Source organism: Alexandromys fortis, unplaced genomic scaffold, assembly GCF_014885135.2.
Source record: "Alexandromys fortis isolate MF-2015 unplaced genomic scaffold, M_Fortis_MF-2015_v1.1 scaffold_451, whole genome shotgun sequence".
NCBI classification, from domain to species: Eukaryota; Metazoa; Chordata; class Mammalia; order Rodentia; family Cricetidae; genus Alexandromys; species Alexandromys fortis.
Genome location: NW_026068343.1, coordinates 158,764 through 166,694, shown reverse-complemented (window position 1 = coordinate 166,694; position 7,931 = coordinate 158,764). Strand labels below are relative to the sequence as shown.

Here is a 7,931-nt window from a genome sequence, read left to right as displayed (position 1 = left end):
TTTTCAATAAAAAATTATATTAAAAAAAATGATTTCATGAAAATATAATAATGAAAACCATTATTATGTATAATTCTTTTATGTTAATTAAAACTATTATAATAGCTATAATATTTTATTAGTTTCTTAATTTTAAAACACTAAAAATTTAATATACACAATTATGTGATTGATGATGGAGTTTCATGAGGCAAGGGGAAGAAATATAATAGCTAAACAAGTATGGGTAAAAACATGAAAGTGGGAAGTAATTTCTATTGCTTTTCTCATAGAACATATACAATTGAATAAATGACTAATATTGAGAAAACACTCATCCACTTTATTCAACGGTTTTATCTGAATAAAGGATGTTTCTTTTTCCCTGGTAATGCTTCATTAATTTTAGTTGCAATTTTTGTTATTTTAAGTTTTCATTCTATAACTTAGATCTTATTGGCAAATTACCAGAAGGATTTTAACAAACTATCTCATTTCTTTCATGTATGTTAAATGGGAAAGAACCTGAAAAAGAATTTAAAAGGAGTAATCTGGAGAGGTGAAAGAAGTGTGAACAATCCAGATTCCAAATTAGGTAAGTAATTAACGAAGAGGGAATGATGTGCTATGCTTTTATTTGGTGCTGATAATGAAGCAAAGAAGAATAATAGTGATCAAATCATTGCTAAAATGAACAACTGAAGTTGCTCCTCATACTGGGATGCATTGTGCAGCCTTGAAAATCAGGTAGGTAGTTTTACTCCAAATTGATATGCCATTTTTTGTTGATGCTCATCAGAAACCTTCTGTTTCCTAAACATAAAAAAAGGAGGAGTATATTGATGGCTGGGGGCAGAGAGGTGATAGGAAAGAGACTTGGAGGAAGGGAGGGAGGGGAAACAGAAGTAAGGATGTAAAAACAGGAATAAATGAATAAACTAACAAGTAAATGAAATTCAACAACAAAAGAAAACATAATGTGGTTAAGGAAAATAAGAATGTTTACACTACTTCTCAATGTTAAATGTTGTGAGTATTAAAATAAAATGTATAGCCAGGCGGTGGTGGCACACACCTTTAATCCCAGCACTCGGGAGGAAGAGGCAAGCAGATCTCTGTGAGTTCAAGGCCAGCCTGGTCTAGAAGAGCTAGTTCCAGAACAGGAACCAAAAAAGCTACAGAGAAACACTGTCTCGAAAAAAAAAAAAAAACAATAAAATAAAATGTATAAAATCCTATCAAAGTATATCTATGAGACCTGACAGTTTTCAAGGTTATAAAAAGACTTCTCTAAATAATTACAAGTCATGATTGTGGAAGGAAACACTATGTGCAAAGGCCCAGGATAGAAAGAATGTGGTATATCTGAAATATTGATGAAAGACTATTTAGTTGTAATTTTTGGCATAGATTGTTTGCTGTGAGCCATAAAAGTTTTTTATTATATTTATTGTGATCATGAAAAGAAAACCAGCCAAATCTGAAAAGTAATAAGCTATATCTTGGTTGCTGTCAGGCCAAGGACATCTTGGAAATTCTATATGGAGTTAAGCAAAGGGATTGAAATCGAGGATCACAATTGGCCCTTATGCAATAGTATTATATTTTTATCTAATTTAATTTGCTGCTGTAAATTTATAATGTCCATATGAAAGTGAGCATAATTAACTGTTTTCTGTTGCACACTTCAGCTGATTGTTCTATGGCCATGTTTAAGGCATTGGCCATGGTTCCTGTTTGAATAAGAGAGGTCGTAGCTACTGCAAGCAAGATCGCTGCAGTGTTTTCTGTAGTTATTTCAAAGTCTCTTTATTCTAGTGGGACTCATAAGCTCTGTCTTCTAATAACAGATAACTTTGGCAATAGGCATCCATATGAATGCGAGGAATACATACCAAGACTGCATGAGAAGCTTCTTTAGGATTCCAACAGGCATCCAGCATGCAGATGCTTGTACAGTTTACATTTGCTGTACTAGCATTGGTTAGTAAAAGGAAGAAGGGGTTCTTGACATAGATGGGCATCTGTTGAAAGTAAAATTTGTTTTTGGTATTGTTTGGATTGAGTCCTCAAATGATTTATTGCCCTTAATGGTTCCATTATGATAACTGCCTCCTCATAAAAATAGGAGGTGTTTAAATCTATGCAAGCATCATTTCCACAGAGGGACAAATTGCCAAACATGGGCTTATTGACCTGAGCAGGATTTCTATAGGGGTGGGTGGGTAAGGGATCCCTCCATCTTACAAGTGGGAGTGGAGTTCCCCTAGGGAGGGAAGCCCAGTGTTTATAAACAGGGTTAAGGCCCTTCTCATCAGAAGCCAAGAAATTTTGCTTTTGAAGACAGCCTCCACCAAGGCTTGGTGAGGATACTTTTTTTATGTTTTAAGGAGATTTTGTCCATTTATCCTTTTAAGGAGTTCTTTATTCTTTCCATAATAGCCTGACCTTGGGGATTATATGTAATACCTGTTGATTGTTTGATTTTGAAGTTCTGTAAGAAGTCCATAAAGCTTTGAGAGGTATAAACTGAACCATTGTCAGTTTTTATTGCCCAGGGAACTCCCATAACAAACATGGCTTTCTTTGATGCCTTGATAGCTTGTATAGCCTTCTCCTCTGTTTGGGCCAAAGCATAAAGAAAAGGGAATGGGTGTCAATAATTACATGTTATATTTAAGCTTGTCAAATGGGAGCATAATGAGTGACATCTATCTGCCAAAGTGCATTGGTGTAGAAGGAGCAGTGGGCTGAGTTCCTGCCACCCGGCTCCCGGCCGCCTGGCTAGCTTAGCTCCTGAAATAACAACACACAAATTGTATTCTTTTAAACACTGCCTGGCCCATTAGTTTCAGTTTTTATTGGCTAATTCTCACATCTTGCTTTAACCCATATTTAGTAATCTGTGTAGCACCACGAGGTGATGGCTTACTGGGAAAGATTCAGCATGTCTGACCTGGCGGCTGGCTCCATTGCGTCTGACCTCACTTCCTTCTACCAGGCATCCTGTTCTGTTTACGCTGCCTACCAAATTTTCTGTCCTATCAAAGGGCCAAGGCAGTTTCTTTATTAACCAATAAAATAACACATAGAAAAAAGACCCACCTACATCACATTGGAAACCAATCTTCTAGGCTTTATGCCTGCCTTATTCAGAAGTGCCAACAGGGTCAATGGGGTACATGTGGTGCAAGTTCTAGTTAAATGTTTACAACTGGGCAAGGGTAAATCAGGTAAAAACTTCCCCTCTGTGGAAGGGGCACCATTCATAATGGGCCACAGGAGGAGCTTGTGAGGAGGGGCAGCAAAGATGAAAGAGGCCAGAAGACACAGGGTGAGTGGCAACAACTGCATCTCGGTCCCTACACTCAGCTCCAGATTCAAGCTAGTGGAAGTAGTCACTTGAATGTTCAGATCCCAAAAGGGAATGGGGATTCAATCACAGTCAAACTGCCAAAGTCCTTCTGTGAATCAAGAGACCAGTCACTGTCCTAATGGTTCTTTAATAGGTGGGCATGTAACTGGCTCACTTGAGAATAGAGACTAGGAGAGGAAGTCCAACAGTGTACACTCTGAGGAGTGGTTGGCCATTGAAGGAGGACTGCTTGTTCATCCCAGCCACCCAGAACCAAAATAATCACACAGAAACTATGAAATTAAAATCACTGCTTGGCCCATTAGCTCTAACTTCTTATTGGCTAACTTTTATATCTTAATTAACCCATCTGTGTGTCACCATGAGGTTGTGGCCTACAAGAAAAGATTCAGTGTGTCTGTCTCCGGCAGCAGCTTCATGGCCTCTCTCTGACTTTGCCCTTCTTTTTCCCAGCATTCAGTTTAGTGTTCTCCGTCTACCTAAGTTCTGCCCTATCAACAGGCCAAGGCAATTTCTTTATTCATTAACCAATAAAAGCAGCACATATACAGAAGGACCTCCCATATCAGTTGGGACTACCCTTAAAACAAGAGAGCCTTCAGAAAATCCCAGAGAGAGTACCCAGGCAAAAATCATCACCTGTTCTCAGGCTTTGAGGGAGCCCATATAAGGACGATCACAGAAGGGAAGGGGAGAGTAATGTTCTCAGACTAAGTGTGTTGCTTATAGTGAGGGATATCTGCAGTTTGTTGGGCCACAGACATATGCTCAGACAGTGTCTGCAGGTGTAAAGGACCTGTTCAGAGCTACTTTATTGGTTATACCTCCTGGGTGGTCAGCTTTTATGTAGGATTACCATGATGAACAAAGTCACAATGCAGAGTTCCTAATCAGGAAGATAAATGGGAACAAAAGAAAATGTAGGGACAGGAAAAAATAAAAGCCCCAACTAACCAAGAGCTTAGAAACAAAACTAGGGGTCAGCTCACTGAAAACACTCAAAAGGGTTGACTCAAGACACTGGTGGAGAGTTGGGACAGAAACAACAGCTGGGGCAGCAAGCAGAAAAGAAAAGTGCCCAAAATAGAGTAAGAAGGACCGAAAAAGTGAGCAAAAGAAAAGTTTCATCCATATTGGGCACCAGTTGTACTTTTTGCAGACTTGTTGCTGCTGCTGCCTCTTGTAACATCTCTATTTCCCTGGTCAGGGGTGGGGAGGGGAGGCAGGAAGTGAGATGACATGGAGGCAGAGGCATAGACTCTGGGAGATTCCAATACAGAAGCAGGTTGAGGGTTTTATGGTGTTAGGGAAATTGAGCTGCTGCAGAAACATTTCTGGATGGTCCTTTTGAAACTGGTGGTCACTGCTGGCATGTTGTTATTGGCTAGAAGCATGTGTCATTAGTTACCATGCTTCTAGTCTGCTGACAGGTTTTCTTGGCCATTTTTTTCTTATTGTGAGATTGCATACACTTTCTTGTGCTTGCACAATTGTCCTACCTGACCTCTATCTTGTTGATTTTCTCAAAGAACCAGCTCTTTGTTTCATTGAATCTTTGCATTGTTTTCTTTGTTCTACTTTATTGATTTTGGCCCTCAATTTGATTATTTCATATTGTCTACTCCTCATGATGAGTCTGCTTCTTTTTGTTCTAGAGCTTTCAAGTGTGCTGTTAAGTCGCTAGTGTGTGATTCTCCACTTCTTTATGTAGGCACTTAGTACAATGAATGTTCCTCTAAGCACTGGTTTCATAGTGTCCAATAGGTTTGCATAAATGTGCTTTCATTTTTAAAGGATTATAGGAAGTCTTTAATTTCTTTCTTTATTTCTTCCTTGAACTAGGGGTGATTTAATTGATCACTGTTCAATTTCCATGTGTTTGTAGGCTTTTTGCAATTAGAGTTGTTGAATTCTAACATTAAACCATGATGATCCAATAAGATACAGGAGGTTATTCCATTTTTTTTTGTTTCTGTTGAGGTTTGCTTTGTTACTAAGAATGTGGTCAATTTTAGAGAAGGTCCCATGTGGTACTGAGAAGGCATATTCTATTGTGTTTGAGCAAAATTTGCCAATTTTTATTAATTATTTTAAATGGCATTGTTTTATTAACATAAAATCTAAACATTTGAACAGTATACTGTGGCTTATCTTCCAATTATTAAATTTACCATGTATTCCTTTGCTAAAAAACATCAGAGGGTTATTTTACTCATTTATCTAACAGCTGTCTAAATGATGTACAGACTCCTTCCTCAGCCATTGTTTTATATTTTTATCTCTTCCACCTGCAATCCTTCATTGCTACTATAATCTGTACCACCTTTAAAACTGCAGAAATAGATCTCTTGACATTTGACAATCATGGAAGAGGTAAGAAATTAGAAGTAGCATTTTCAAATTTGTATGGTTTCCCCTGTTAATATTCAGTGGCAGAGCTATATTACAGGGAATTCACTGGAGAAACATTGATTTAACATAGTGCTTTTTGAATATGCTGATCTGACTCAAGATAAGAGCAGCAAGTCTTCCTTCAGAACAGTCATGTACATAACCAATATACGATGTGTTTATCCTAGAGTTTTATTTTGTAAAAAAAGTATCATACTTTCTAGAGTTAAGGATTCCCAAGAATTTCAAAGTATCATTAAATTTTCCCATGAAACCTCATTATCTCTTATTTAGCCCATGCATTAGATTGTATCTTGTCTTTTCTCTCTTATCAACTAATGGGAAATGGTAAAAGAGAGTGTGTTGAAACATAGCTATTATACATGATTAAATGATTGCCATTTTATAGTTTAGTAGAATCAATGATACCTGAAATCCTTCAAGTAGTTTTCCAAAAGGGTTTAGTAGCAGGGTACTTAAACTTATATGAGCTATGAGCTATAATGAGCAAAATTATATTAAGCATTTTTTATTGGCCAAATCTTTTCAAAAGAATGAATGCTTTAGGCTAAGTCTCAGAGCAATCGACAGCCATTTTAAAAAATGCTGCTGACTCAAGTAACTTTATTTGTGAGACTTCATGAACAAGTAATAAATACCACTGAAAATTCATGATAATAATTTGTAAACTAGAAATCTATAAAACAACTATCTTTAGTAGAGTAGGGGCTATATTTTGAAACATTAATATACACTTTTAGTTAACTGGCATTTATCTCAAGTTTTACCTAAGCATGTTCACTGACAAAGGACATACATACAATCACTTTCAAAAATGAAGAACTGGGGATGATTAGTTTGTTAGAATAATACAAATAGTTTGCACTGTAGTCAACTTTTCTGTTTTGCCTGAGGGTTCTTACCATGTGTATTATTTCAGATTAATTATTCAGATAGTTTTGGCTCTTTTATTCATCTGCCTAGCTCAGGCTAAACAGTTAGGTTTTACATTATATTCCAGTATCTCATATTTCACCTTTACTTCTGGATTGAGATGCTCATTGTATCTATCTCGACATCCTTTATATTTCTAACAATAATTATAATTTATACTTTCATTTGATTAATATCTGTGATTTGACAATTTTATTAGAGTATATTCTCTGTGGCATATAAAGTAGTCTCTATCACACAATAGATAATCACAATAAAAAAACTTAAGAAACAACAAACAAATACTATTATGTATCTCATAATTAGAAATAGCAAATCAAACTATAGAACATTGTTTAAATGTTGTGGCTCCCTTCTAAACATGTTTATACTTGAACACAATTACCATTCTTATACTTAAACAAAGAACCTGCTTTTTCCTGTAGAGTGTAATAAAGACAGAGATTTATTCATACATAAAGTGCAGACAATAACTAATTGTTGAGTGCTCAAAACTAAAAAGGACATCTACACTATTCTTTCAAAGGCCCAGGGAATACTGAGGAAAGGGGAGATGACAGACCATAATAGCCAGAAGATAATAGAAATGGCTGCAAATTTCCATCTCTGAGCATTTAGACAGCCACTGCCTTAGCGACATTTTAGAAACTAAGCATTGCTTAATTGTACTAGCTCTACATAAGAATGTTCCCATGAATAGTCAGGCAAGGATGGAGGGACTGCAATTTCCCTATTCCTCACTATTTAACTACTTCCTATTGATAGACTCATGGAAGAAGGGAGTCCTTGTCCTTGGTTGTGCATCCATTGGTGACTCCCTACCAGGCTACAATGGATATTGCATTAGTAACAATGGTGATCATGGTTAAACTACATGGTTCTCAGAACAAATACAAAGTTTGTGAATCTGAGAAATGAATAGAGGGGAATAATAGTATGGAAAAGGCAAGGAATAATTAGATTTGCTTAAAAATAAACTTACCTTAGTAAGAAAATGATACATGAACAGGAGACTGTTAGTGTGACTTTTCCTTATTAATTGTATATTATCATTTAGAAAATGATTATTTATTGTGTAGGTTAAAATATCTCTTAAATATTTTACATATTGGTCATTGTTGGACTCCTTTCCACAGGGCAGGGAACCATGACTGCTCTTTGGATTGGAGAGGGAGGGGGAGAGGAGTGGGGGGAGGGGGAAAAGAGAGGGGGGAGGGGGGGGAGGGTGGGG

At 36.8% G+C, this 7,931-nt stretch overlaps 1 protein-coding gene across 2 annotated transcripts in view; it reads left to right on the top strand.

The window, feature by feature from the left end:
* The window catches only part of Fam133a (family with sequence similarity 133 member A), a 37,816-nt gene that overhangs the window by 17,930 nt on the left and 11,955 nt on the right, over positions 1 to 7,931 (top strand). For both annotated transcript variants that reach the window (XM_050132900.1, XM_050132902.1), the window contains one exon: positions 502 to 574. The gene's annotated coding sequence lies outside the window, so the exon portion shown is untranslated. The remainder of the gene's footprint in view (positions 1 to 501; positions 575 to 7,931) is intronic.